Consider the following 13,451-nt stretch of genomic DNA (forward strand, 5'->3'; position numbering starts at 1 on the left):
GACGCCACATGTAGGGAGCCATTTTATAATGTGTGTCTCTCCTGTTTTGTGACCCACTTCAGGTGACAACTCTGGCCACTTTAAGGGTACCCCGTCAATAGGCTTCCTGATGACCCTGAATTTAGTACCAGAAAATAATATCTGAGGCAGATGGCTAGTTCAAGACCTTTGTGAACTAGGACATACTGAGAACCTTGGAGTCAACTGCAGGTGCAGAAACTGAAAGGATGCAGTGGAGTAGGAGCTGTAAGGTAGATCGGGGTTGTGAGAGAAGCAAAGATGCTAGGAACAAGCTCAGCAAGAGAAATCTGCCCTAGAGCTGTTGAAATGGCTCCTAATGTGTTTCCAGCTCCAATGGCCATGAATTTTGAGATTGCTTTTTTAGTTCCTTTTTGTGTATCTTCAGAATTATCCCCTTTCTTGAACATTCATCCCTCTTAGTTTCTGGCTACCTGAGCTGACTTCTAAACCAAAAGAGCCTACCCAAAACTATGACCATGCACTTCATCTTTGAGTCCTCATTTTGTCTTTTCCTTGAACAGGAGTGCTTCCAGGTCCAAGGTTGTAACACAGTTCTCCTGTGGCTAGGTTAAGGAAGTCTCTGTACTATATCTTACCAACAAGACTGGGTCATCTCCCTCTTTATGAGATACTTCTTGTTGCCCATAATCCTTTCAAAGATTGCTTTCTGCATTGATGTATTTGTAGCCAGCAAAGCCTTTGGAATGTCAAGACCATGGGGCAAGACACAAGTGAATCACATCAAAAGAAATGTTATAATGTCCTCCCACATTCTTTCTCACTATATAGACTTTGTGGGTAACATTGAGACCAATTCTAAGCCATCAGTTGCCTCTAGAACTAGTTGGAAATCTGCCTATACACTTCTGGTGGTTTGTGTCACAAAGTTGGAGTCCATGAGGTTTGAAGCTCCAGAAAAAATATCAAGGTCTGAATTCAAAACTTCATTGAACCAGAAATACAGTTTGAGACCAATGCTGGAATGGGACTCCACTATTCCAGGTTGCTTTTCTATCAACACCAGATAATTTTCCAGCTCAGGAAGTAACCAGACAGCAGAATGCACTTATATATTAAATATTGATATTCTAGATGGTAGGAACAAAAATTTAAATTTAAAAACTAGTTCTGTCCTGGTAGGAGAGAGAACTACATAAATAATTACAGAATATGTGTGCCAAGAATTCCAGTAGATGTATTTACAAAGAGCAATGGGAATTCAGGGAAAAACCCTGTCTGTCCCAGAGTTTAGCTTCTAGACTTGTCTTGAGTTGAATTTAAAGGGTATGTAGATTTAGTGGCATCTTTCAGTATCAGCAAAAAGACATGGGGGCAGCATTTTTCCCTTCTAAAATCAGCTGAGCCTGAGACCTTCCAGGTGCACCAGTTCAGGAGGGGACTGAGGCTCCTGGGTGGTAGGCTACTCAAGTTAACTCCCTCTAGGTTAGTTAGAACCACTGACTGTGCAAACAAAAGGTTTCAGTGGTCTCCCTCCATCAGAATGAATTCATCACAGAAGGGACCACTGAAAACCAGTTCACTGGGGTGGTAGTTCCTGAGTATCCTCAGAAGGAATTAGAGTCCCACTTTGCTTCCAGTTGTTTGGCACCTGAGTGTGTCACTGGTCCTAAAATGACTCTGAGCTCCATTTAGATATCTTCCATGAATGTTAATCTGTATAACTAAACCTGTATTTATTATCTTCCTCTTCCAAGACACAGACATACATACCTGTTTCCTCCCAAACCTTCTTAATCTCAGTAAATGTAATAGGGGAACTCAAGAGTTAAAGATTTAGCCTTAGTTCGTAAGCCCAAGTGATTAACGCAGTGGAAAGCAGTTCCAGGAACTGGAGTGCAAGACCTAAGTGACTCCAGGAGGTGGACAAGCAATTCAACCTTTGTGCCCCAGGGGGTCTTCAAGTGATGGAGACGGTATCTGAGCCATTGTGCTCCAGGGAGGGAACTCTGTGGCACAGATAAAGAAGTGTTGATCAACAGATAAAGAAGTACTAGGGAAATGCAGCTGCACTGAACTCTTATCCAATTAACCTTTTTTCCATACCCCTTACCTACCCTTTCTTCTGGCTTGAGGTGAGATGTTAACATGATTTTTGAGGGTACACAACCCACCATCTTCTCAGATCAAAGGCATCTGAATAAAGTGCCCATAAGGATTCAGTTCTTGTCTGTATCTATTGGTTTGAGTAGTGAGAGGCAACATGAATGCTGACTTTTCCAGTTTCAGATGGTGTCACTAACCATGCTGTTTCTCAAGCTGGAATCTGTAAAGTTTTATTTATTCTTCCCTATCCCTCCAATTTATCACCAAGTTCCATCCTTTTACTGCTCTTCACATTCATATTTGATTTAGGCAAATTTTCTTTAAAAAAAAAAATCTTTTTAGGTAGCAAATTATTGCAGAAATAATGTTACTGAGAGTAATTACAAATTTAGGAAAATACAAAATATTGTGTAGAAAACCTTACCTGTGAGATATATTAGTAATCTATAAAGTAATTAGAGATTGAAAGCTATATGTGGCAAACAGAACTTCTGAAATAACATGGTATAATAATTTCTAATATAGTCCTTATCACAAGAGATAAGTTCTTTGTAACTACATATGCGGAAAGACGTTAACTAGGCTCCTTATTGTGATCATTTTCCAGAATATACAAATATCAAATTACTATGCTGTACACCTAAAACTAATGTAACATTAGGTCAATTATACCTCAATAAAAAAAATAATTATTCCTATAAATCCTCCATAAATATGTAACTACTTAAATGTCTAATGAGAATTACTTTTCACAAATATCACATATTATTGATGTTTAGTCATTAATTACATTTGTTACCAAGAAAACTAATTAAAATGCCATATTCAGGGCTATAGTTATTTAAGTGAGTCAATTAGACAAAAATGTATCTGAGTTTTGTACACTCTAGTAGCATTATTTTCTATAGCACAAATACAAATATTTTTAAAAGTTACCAATTGAAAGGAAACTCTGTTCTTTCTCTGTGGCTTGCAGTCTCTGTCCCCGGGAGTCCTACATCTGTGCTCAAGGTGAAGCTGCTGCCAGAGCAGCCGCCACAGGGGAAATTACGGCCTGGGCTGTTCAACTGTCAAGATGTATTTTTGATGAAATCATTTTATTACAATGATTATTGTGTGTCCTCTTTTACTGTTAAGAGAGTTTTTTCCAAAAAAGGGGGTAAGTTTTGTCTTTAGCTGAAGGTGGTATTTAAAGCTATGGCTCCTGCCATTTTGGTGAGTTACTCAGTGTTCTTGCGTGTCTCCAATGCATACAGGAGGCATACATGTTATTAAACTTTGATTTGTTTTTCTCCTGCTACTCCACTTCATGTGGATTTGATTATTAGTCCATCCAGAAAATCTTCAAGAGTAGAGGATAATTTTTCCTCCTTGACACATTGTAGTTGTGGGTGTCCAGCATAAGTCACCCCAAGACATGCCTTAATGGTATGCAGATTGTTTTGAGTGAAAGGCAACTTCAGCTTCAGGCTCAAGAGAAACCTATGCCCCTCCCTTGGCTGCCTGGAAGGACTTGAATTAGGGGCCTTGCCCATAATAGGAGATTATCAGAGACTGGCCTATCTATAGGGCAGGGCAAACTTCTATTTACAAAACCTCTGAGCATCCTGCCATGAACCTTTAGAGCCCCCAAGGTGCATTATATCATCCGTTGCTAAGATGTCTCATATACCTCAATCCCCTTTCTATCTCTGACCCTCTCCTGCATGTGGGGTCTGACTCTCATGTATGTGGAGTTCCCATACATATATATGTATTAAATTTGGTTATTTTCTCTGGCTAATATGTCTTATGTCTGATTATTAGACCAGTCAGAGGAACCCTGAGGGTGAAGGAAAATTTGTTCCTTTCGCACATAGTAAAATGTATCTACTTAGTTACAAAGGATAAGAAAAAGGCAGGGTGGGGGTTGGGGAGGAGGAAAAGTGGGAAGGAGGGAAGGGAGGAATGGAAAGTAAAGGAAGAAACACAGGCTGGTATAATAAAGTTTATTATTCTTGGTGCGTCAACTTTTGTGGAAAAAAATACACCAGAGAACTAGGTAAATATCAGGATTGTGGACCAAAAAAAGGGGGGTCCTATGGAAAGTGACCTCATGAGATGATCTGATCATAAATTCCTAACTAGGCCTCTCATGGTAGGTAACCATGGCCCAGGTATATAATGCCTTTAGTAAAAGGTTTCTCTTTGTCTTAAGCAAGCCCTGTCCATTGTTCCTGTGCAGTAGGTTAATGCACCTTTGAAATGCCTCTTTTCAGTCTACTCGGAAGAGAAATCTTGCTCAACAGAGCACATAATCTTGTTAACTATCGTCTAACCTGATTCTCACCTTGCTTTCTCCCACCTTCATGTAATCATCCTTAATCCCAAATGCATAAAAGGAGCTGCAAACTGTCATTCTAGGAAGCATTTTACTCATTCCATTGAGATCTTGCTTCCAGGCGTACCCTGGGGCTCAAGTGAATTCTTATAAAAATTCTTTACACGTTTAGATGTTTCTTACATTGACAGGCTTAAAACAAAGAATAGTATATAAGGAAAAGACATCATCAAGAATAAATGATCAATTGATAATATCTTAAAATAGTTTATTATCACACAGGAGAAAAGAGAAAACAATCCAAGTTGTTTATCAAGTACTTACCTTTATAATTATATCTATAACAGATAGATGTGAGATGGGATGTAGGTAAAATACAGGGTGGGGCAAAAGTAGGTTCACGGTTGTGTGTGCTCAAAACAGTTTATTCTTGTATTATTAACTATTGTATTTTCCATAAAAACAACTGTAAGCCTACTATTGCAAACCCTGTATATCATTTTGAAATTTTTACATATTATATAGTTTTATAAATTTAGGTTATAAAGTAGGAATACAGAAAATTTTCATTGTAATATGCCATGGAAGATGGATGACATTCACGGTGCAGTTTCAGCTGTATCCAGAAGAGGGAGCGGTTTCCTGAGTTAGCTTCTGTTATTTCTGCGCTGAGGCAGGGAGGAGAGTACGCAACCGGGAAAAAGAATGCTATTAAATTTTGAAAGGAGAGGTCTTCTGAGTGAGCGATTGTCTCCCACACAGCAGTTTTAGAACCATTGAACAGAACACCCGGCCACCACCGCCCAGGCATGATTTTTTGGCAAGTCTCTCCTTTACAAGGTAAGAATCAAGTCGACATCCATTGTTAGGAGCTTTTCATTCTTAAATGAACTGGTTAGAATCCAGAATCTTTTCATTATTAAATGAAAGATGAGTTTGTGTTATTGAAGTTTGACCGCACAGAAACCCAAAAAGAAGAAATTTTTGTCAAAAGACCAGTGTTCAAGTTTCTCAGACCTTAAAGAATTTAGTAACTTCATGTGAAAAAACAAATGTGATTACTTATATCTTATTAAATGTAATACATGCATTAGTTCCTCATGTAAATTTCACTTAACATTATGGAAGTCAAATAAGTCCTACTTAAATAACCATCAAAGCCTATGAGGATCCAATTACATGTTCACAGGCGCATATCCTGTTCAAGTGACTGTGTCTCCTGTATTGTTTCACATTACTCAGACAATTCAAGGAAGGGGAAAGACAAACAGCCAATAAACACATGTAAACAGGTTCATCCTTGCTAGTAATCAGGGAAATACAAATTGAAATAAAAAGGAGATACCAGTTTAGGTTCATCATATTGGCAAAAATTTAAAAGTCAAATTTGGGCACCTTCACGCTCTGCTGGAAGAGTTGAAATAGGTATAACCACATTGGAGAGCAATTTAGCACATGCAGTAAAGTTAATGATGCATAGCCCTGTAATCCAGCAATTCCACTCCCCTTAAGTTAAAAACCTGGCTGCACATTACACTCATTATCCCAGTGGGTTATCAGCCCACCACCCTATAAGAAACTCTTGCCCATGTGCATACGGAGAAAAATTCAAATATATTCATAGCAACATGGTTTATAACAGCAAACAATTGGAAATGACATAGATGTCCATCAAGAGAAGAGAAATGAAATGTGTTATAATTATTCAATATAAAACTAATGAAACTATACAAACTACAGGTACATGCAGCAACATGATTGAATCTCCCAAATAAAATTTTGAGAATAGGCAAAGAACACATACAATGGAATTCTACATCAAAGTTAAAATGAATAAATTAAGCCTATATAAAAGTCTTGTATTCATTTTCTATGGCTGCTATTTAAAAAATTACCAAAAACATAATGGTTTAAAATAATACCAAATGTTCACCTTTTCCTTATATTCCTGGAAATCAGAAATCCAAAATGGAGTGCACTAGCCTGAAATCAAGGCGCCAGCAGGGCTGTGCTCCTTTCTGAAGGCTGAATGGGAGGGTCTGTTTACTTGCCTTTTCCAGCTTGTGAAGGGCACTGACCTTCCTTGGCTTGTGGCATCCTTCCTGTATCATCAAAGCCAGCAACGTCATGCTGAGTCTTTCTCACGATGCTCTGTCCCAGTTCTCCCCCTTCTACCTCTCTTTAATTGAGGAAGACCATTGTGATTACATTGGGCCCACCCAGATGATCCAGCATAATCTCCTTCCTTTAAAGTCAATTCCACCTGCAAACTTAATTTCCCTGTGCCATGGAAGGTCACATGTTCACAGGTTCCAGGGATTAAGACAAGGAACCTCGGGGTAGGGCGGCATGGCACCAGGCTCGGGGTGGGCATTTTCCTGCCTGCCACAAATCTCAAAAATAACATGAATAAAAGACAGCAAATTAAAGAGTGATGTGTACTATATGATACTATTCATATAAAATTTTAAAACAACAATACTATATTACTTTACATTTATTTATTTTAAAATATATTTTATTGATCATACTATTAGAGTTGTCCCAATTTTACCCCATTGCCCGCCTCCAGCCAGTACCCCATTCCCTCCAGCAATTTTCCCCGCTTTGTTCATGTCAATGAGTCACGCGTATAAATTCTTTAGCCACTCCATTTCCTATATGGTTCTTAACATCCCCCTGTCTCTTCTGTACCTACCAATTTGTACTTCTTAATCCTTGCACGTTTACCCTCATTCTCTACCTTCCCCCTCCCAACTGATAACCCTCCAAATGATCTCCATATCTATGATTCTGTTCCTGTTCTGCTTTTTTGCTTAGTTCATTGTTTAGCTTCAATTATTGATAGCTGTGAATTTACTGCATTTTAATGTTCATCATTCTGATCATCATATATATATATAATATATATATATATATATATATATATATATATATATATATATATATAATTCACTTTAGCATTTCATGTAATAATAGCTTGGTGATTATGAACTTATTTAGTTTTACCTTGCCTGGGAGGCACTTTATCTACCCTCCGATTCTAAATGATAGCTTTGCTGAATAGTGTAATCTAAGTTGTAGGTCCTTGCTTTTCATCACTTTGAATACTTCTTGCCAGTCCCTTCTAGCCTGCAAAGTTTGTTTTGAGAAATCAGCTGACAGTAATATGGAAACTCCTTTGCAGGTAACCATCTGCTTTTCTCTTTCTGCTTATAAGATTCTCTCTTTATCTTTAACCTTTGGCATTTTAATTATGATATGTCTTAGTGTGGTCCTCTTTGGGTTCATCTTGTTTAGGATTCTCTATGCTTCTTCGACTTGCATGTCTGTTTCCTTCACCAAATTAGGGAAATTTTCTTTCATTATTCTTTCAATGAATGTTTAATTTCTTGCTCTTCCTCCTCTCCTTCCTGCACCCCATGATTCAGATGCTGTTATGTTTAAAGACATCCTAGAAGTTCCTAAACCTATCCTTGTTTTCTTGAATTCTTTTTTCTTCTTGCTGTTCTGATTTAATGCCTTTCCCTTCCTTGTGTTCCAAATCGTTGATTTGATTCTCAGCTTCATCTTCTCTACTGTTGGTTCCCTGTAGATTTTTCTTTATTTCACTTAATGCACCCTTCATTTCTGCCTGGGTATTTTTTTATGCCATTGAAGTATCCAGTGAGTTCCTGGAACATCCTAATAACCAGTGTTTTGAACTGTGCATCGGATATGTTGCTTATCTCCATTTTGTTTAGTTCTTTTTCTGGGGTTTTGCTCTGTTCTTTCCTTTGGACCATGTTTCTTTGTCTCCTCCCTGTGTTTGTTTCTGTGTATTTGGTAGCAGCTTTGACTCTCTGTCTTAATAGTATAGCCTGTTGTAGAAAAGGCACACTGTAAGCTGTATGGGGCCAAGCCTTAGGTATTCACCAGGGCAGGGCAATTTGTGTCACTGCTCTGTTGCTCTGTAACACTACATGTTTTAAACATTGCTACTACATATTGCTTCTGAGTACATACGCATGTATTAAAAGCATAAAAGCATGCATGTGAAGGATAACACAAATTTTAGGATAAAAATTACTCTGGAGAAGGACAGATTGGCAGAGGAATACACAGGACCTTTAATGATATAGCAATGTTTATTTCTTTCCAAAAAAAAAAAAAAGTGAGAAAATGAGATATAATGCAGACATAGCAACATTAGATTTGATAAAGCTTGATAAATGCAAACATGCGATATTTATTTTCTTTTTCTGTATGCATGGAATAGTTCATCATTTAAAATAAAATGAGAGCATGTGATTTCATTATGCTCTCCATAGGAAGCCCATGTAAATTCACCAGTCCTGGGGGACTTTTATATCAGTAAACTTGAGTTCTTTGGTCCTTAGGGGCTAACAGAAAATCCGCAGGACTTAGGGTCCCGAGGCCTGTGTTCAAGTTTCAGGGACTTCTATCCTGGATGGCCATATGCAAGTCCCTTCAACCCTGCTTTTCTGTTATAAGGTAGTTTTGGGGGTTGTTTTTCATTTTGGGGTTTTTTATTGAGGTAACATTAGTTAATAACATCATTAAAGTTTCAGGGGTACAACATTATAAATTGATACCTGCATATACCATTGTGTGCTCACTGCCAAAAGACTAGTTTCCATCTGTCACTATATAGTTGACCCCCTATATCCATATGGCATATGAAAGCCCTATGAAAATGATAAACTAGCTGCCATATTAGGAAGTAAGTTAATCAATATATCTACTCTGAGTTACCAATGCCACCCCTGGCAATGGGGCTGTGTCCATTAGCACTTGCTATCTTACAAACGCCAGAAAACCCATGTCAAACCAGCTTAAAGAACAGCATCAGCAACACAGGGGAACCTGCTTGTTCACAGAAACAGAAGTGCAGCAATTTGGGTGAAGTCTGGTACAGACTGGTCTAGGGCCTCAAACCCAGGCACCAAGTATGGCTGCATTTTTCAATTCCACACTTGTGTCTCTGAGCTTTTGGTTCAGGATGGACCTCCTCATAGAAGCAAATCTTAGAACCTCAAACAACAGTCCAGCAGAAGAAAAAATTTCTCTTCCTCTCTCTTTTCACTGAAACATAAGACTCCAAGAACCGTATCTGTCTCCACTCATCACCGGATCTCTGGCACCCGTAACAATAACCACACGTGGAATTTGCTCAATAGACCTTTAGTGCATTATAAATAAATAAACAAACCTTAATAATATGAATGAATTCACCTGCATTTTTCCCCTTCCATTTTTAAATTTACATTTAAAAATGAATATGTAGCAAAAAATAAACTAAGTAAAAATAAATGTCACAAATACATATGTATATATGTACCATACTTATGATGCATAATACCATAATTATCACCTGTAAACTCACCCCCTTGTAAGTTCTATCTACCAACATACTTCCCTTTCTGATGCCTATTTCCTCCTTTGAGAGGTAACCACTACCCTGAATTTTATTTATCATCGTCTTTTTTAAAAAATTATATAATGTATTCCTGAACATATACTATTGATTAAACATGTTTTTGCACTTTGTAAAAGTGGTTTCCTGTTGTATGTAGTCCTGTAGGACTTGTTTCTCTTATTTTTACTCAACATCATGTTTGTAAGAATCACTTGTGTTATTAAGTATAACTATAGTTGTTGGTTTATCGCTGCTGTGTTAAATTCCATTGTGTGAATAGATAAAATTTTATTTATGTTCTCTTATGTTTTCTGCCCTCTGTAAACTTAAAACTGATAAAAAAAATACACAAATAAAAACATTTAAGACAGCATTGGTTCTAACTGGTTTAAGAACTACAGCTTTAAAAAAACCTAATACATAAAGGTTCAAATTTATAACAAAACATTAGAACAGAGAATAATCATTTTTTAAAGATGTTCTTTGCTGTACAAAAGACTGTACCTTGAGATTCTATTAAATAGCAAACATCTCCATTCTATTTAAATAGAGTTCAATTTACCAACCCTGTCTTCCCTGGTTCCCTCACCAGGGGCACATCTACGTGTAAAGAAATAACTCTGTGTTCAGACAGGCAACAAAATTAGGCAGCTTTAAAACAGGCGTTGCCAAGATATAATGTCAAGAAAGGAGGAGTCCATCATTTATTTCTTAAAATATAAGCAGTAGGAAATATCCATTTCTTGGAGTAATAAATCTTCTAGTTGGAGTTGACTTTACATACTAATCCACCTTTGAATATGGCAAATGAATTGCAGCTGCCACTTCTTGCCTAACTTTGGGGTTTTCCTCTGAGTGATAACACCATCTTTTTTTCTTTTAGAAGTGACGGGATTTAATACTTTCATCAGGATGAGCTCATTGAATATTCATATCCTGCTTACATTGTGCAGCAGCCACACAGGAAGTTGTAGAAGGATTTCAAAGCAAAAATAGTGACTCTGATGAGAAGAGGGTTATGGGTGGGAGTTTGGAAATTATGAATATGAGAGTGAACATGGCAAATTCTATTTTAATGCTGTTTTGTACAAAATGGAATAGGTGATTTTGAGCAGTTGGTAAAAAAATATTATAAAGCAGTTTTTTTCAAAGAAAATTAAAGATATTTTAAAACTGTGATTTATTTTTAGCTTTAAAGAGTTTTCTTGAAAACCAGAGACAAGTTTTTTTGGAGGGGAGGGGAACTGAATGATATAACTGAACATTTTAAAAGAATCATCTATTTTATTGTTCTCTTTTGCTTTTTCTATTCCTGTGACCTTTAGGTTCTTCACCTCTTTCTTTTCAATCTGTTCTCTCCTGCTGCTCTCCTTCGTATTTCTTGCATTGACTGCTCAGAGGCCCCATTTAAACTCACCCTCCTTGTGTTGCATCCTACACTCTTCCCTACCAGGGAAAAAGTGTCAGAATGATATTGGCAAGGTTTTTTGACAGCTTTTCTTTACTACTCTGATGCCAAAAAGGGGAAATGGTTATTTATACGGTCCATTTCCACAAGCTGCTGTTACATTATGGGCCAAGGGTTTTTTTTGTTGTTGTTTGTTTGTTTGTTTTTAACAACAGTTAATATCTCTTAACTGACTACCTGACAATTCACAAATCCAACCTATGAGTGAGTGGGATTTCTTTAGATCTGAGCAGGGTTCAATTGAACCTTCACTCGGATGTTTGGAAGTGAGTTTTTAATTGCTGAATTTTGTTTACACCCATTGTAGAATGTGGTGTTCTATTTCATTGAATCATATGGCATTGCCCTCCTTTATGTTGAAAATGGTCAAATATCAACAATGTCTGATAGTTCAACCTAGTATATAACCAAGTCCAAGCTCATGCCACTCACCACATGGCAGCCAATAAGCTGAGTAAGAGGCGTTGGGCAAGGGAAGAGACTTTATTTCGAAAGCCAGCAAGCCAAGAAGATGGGAACTCTAGTGGCATCTCAGTCCATCTTTAAAAAATACAGAATTCAGCTCCTTTTATGTCAAGGGAAGGGGAAAACAGAAGATACAATAGGTGACTAATGACTGCAGACATCTAAGCACCAGCAGGGGTCAGAGGAAGATTGTGAAACTTCTTTGTTTTAGTCTGTTGACTCTGGTTGGTGGGAGTCTGGTCATGAGGTTTCTGTAAATCTTTGATAAACAAAGATTTTTGTACATACGTCTTTTATTTCCTTGGGAGAGGCACTTTCTGCTTTGGGGTGGGGGCGGGGTGGGGGACCCTTTCTGCTCAAGCTAAAGGCACAATTCCTCTAATGATTAGCATGTCTATAGCAAGGCTAAGCAGAAGCTATTAACCTGAAGGCCATGGGAACGGAGCAGGCTTGAACAAGATGGAGTCAGAGAGGCTAAGCATTTCACTCTGTTACATTAACAGCAATAAATATTTGTTGATTAGAACTGAATAGACGATAAAATCAGTCTATAAAAGATTTGAGGTAGTATATAGGAAATGCAGACCCAGTAAACTAATAAATTACAAAACAAACCCATTAAGACCAAAGAAATTCTCAATTAAGATAGGAGATTTAAACAAGGAGGTAAGACACAGGTAAACACACTATAAGATCCTTCAAGACAGCAAGAGTTTTTTGATAAGCATGGAAGTTAACTTGCTGCACCAAATTAATAATAACAATGACAAGAACAACCAATATTTATTTAGCACTTATTAGGTGTGTAGCTTGGTGCTAAGTGCTTGATATATACTTTGCATTTACTCTTTTAAAAAAAAAAATTTATTGTTGTTCAATTTCAGTTGTCCCCATTTTTCCCCCATTATGCTCCCTGCCCTGCCCACCCTGCATTTACGCTACGACAACCTATTTGGGTTGTAGTTATTATCTCCATTTTTTAGATGAAAAGGTTAAAACAAAATTTTTATTATCTTGGAAGAGAAAAACGTCCAGTTTCTTAGAGCTACATTAAATTGGAAAAAAAAAAATCTTAACAAGGTCAACATTACTTGAGTAAATGCAGCAAATCTTTTGTGAGGATATCCTTTTACTAACCCTTGGCCTTGGGCAAGGATTCTGACTCAGGAGAATCAAATGGGGAATTCCTCCTCAGCCAAAGTTTGGGCCCTGTAGGTCCTTGCTACTCAAAGTGTGGCGTTTGTGACAGTGTTATCAGCATGGCTTGGGTTATTAGAAATGCAGAATCTCAGACCGCACTCCAGGAGGCATCACAAACTTATTTTAACAAGATTCCCAGGTGACTTGGATGCACATGAAAGCTGAGAAATGTGGCCTTAAGTGTAGAGGAGGTCCCCTGTGACTGAATTCTAAACAGACTCCAAGGTGACTCTGATGTAAGGTTGCACTTTATAAAACACTGCCCCAGGACATGATACCAAAACGCAATTCTCTGAAAGCACTGCTTCAAGCATTTGAGAGGCCAAAAGGTCAAGAAGTCCAGACAACAGAAGACATGATTGCACAACAGTGGCTATTCTGCTGCTCTGACTGGATCCAAGAACAAAATCTAGGATATTGGCACGGCTATATCAACTTTTCCATCCCAATGGCTAGATGAGAACAAATCCCTTACATGAAGGAAAGAAGGATGG

The sequence above is a fragment of the Pteronotus mesoamericanus genome, unplaced genomic scaffold (genome assembly GCF_021234165.1).
Source record: "Pteronotus mesoamericanus isolate MK-2021 breed Mesoamerican mustached bat unplaced genomic scaffold, CSHL_Meso_final contig_56, whole genome shotgun sequence".
Taxonomy (NCBI): domain Eukaryota; kingdom Metazoa; phylum Chordata; class Mammalia; order Chiroptera; family Mormoopidae; genus Pteronotus; species Pteronotus mesoamericanus.